This window comes from Lepisma saccharinum, chromosome 4 (assembly GCF_977018435.1).
Source record: "Lepisma saccharinum chromosome 4, izLepSacc3.1, whole genome shotgun sequence".
NCBI lineage: Eukaryota > Metazoa > Arthropoda > Insecta > Zygentoma > Lepismatidae > Lepisma > Lepisma saccharinum.
The window spans coordinates 94515734-94516825 of NC_139232.1; the positions used below are offsets into that span (position 1 = coordinate 94515734).

Sequence of the window (1092 nt, forward strand, 5' to 3'; positions counted from 1 at the left end):
GTCTGACCCCCCCCCCCCCCACACACACACACAAACACATTGCCGTAGCAATGCAACCTCACTCATTCCACTCAGATGCGAAACACTACAAAGATTGTGAAAGTACACGAAAAGTGTTGTTGTTGTGGAACACATGCACTTCAAACAAAAAGTCCCCAAATCTCATACTATGCATAACATCTTATGACTGTCTGATACTAATTTCTTTACACAGTTTGGTTAAGTCGGCGCCGTCTCGGCTCGTGTTGTCTCGTTATTATCGCTCCAAATTGTATATTTAGCTGGATTAAACATTAACTATAAAATTATAACTTAGAAGTTATTACAACTGAACCTTACCTATTAACCTACCTACCAAAAAAAATAATAACCTACCGCTTAATACTTTCAATTGTAGATAACAGATGGCAGTAGAATATAGTAGCTCAGAACATTTTTATAAATACTTATTAGTTGTTACTAAAAGGGTAGATATTCTGTGTGGATAAACTTTGTTCAATAAGATTTTTCAAAAACTGTATCAGTAATGCTACTAATTTGTTTCTGGTGTTTTTTAATTTTAATTGCACTTTAAAAACCGCTAATTCTATAAAAGATTATCTTAATATTCTTTATGATGTTAGCTACGCCCATAACTTGGGTTTCTCTCCATAACGCAGAGAATCTTTTGCCTTTCCTAAAGATCTCCGTGGAGGGAAACGTTTATGAGTCTATACAAGATTTTTTGAACGGTCTAGTTTGTTCTGGGCCAAATTTTCAAAAATTAATTATTGATATTTTTAATGTGCTGTATTGTACCAATTTTTGTGTGTGATGTGATGTTCTATCTCTTTTTATAAAGAAAAAAGAAAGCATAGACAAAGTGGATTGGATTGTAGACCCCATCATGGAGGACGAAGAGACTAGGATTGGAATGTAGCTGGAATTTTTTGGGAATAAACGGAAGTGGAAGTGAATTGAAAAAATGGGCGTCGCCAGAAATTTTTGTAGGGGGGGGTCCAGGCTATTGATAAAACTTGAACAGTAGAAATAATGATAATTATTATCATGTTTATCATTATTATTATAAAATAATAACGATTATAAGTTAAT

The 1092-nt window shown here is 33.8% G+C and overlaps 1 non-coding gene across 1 annotated transcript; it reads left to right on the forward strand.

Moving 5' to 3' along the window:
- The first annotated feature begins 632 nt into the window (after positions 1 to 632).
- On the forward strand, positions 633 to 751 carry LOC145987369 (U5 spliceosomal RNA). Its single transcript, XR_014441666.1, has one exon. It is a non-coding gene; the product is annotated as a U5 spliceosomal RNA (small nuclear RNA).
- Positions 752 to 1092: the final 341 nt, after the last annotated feature.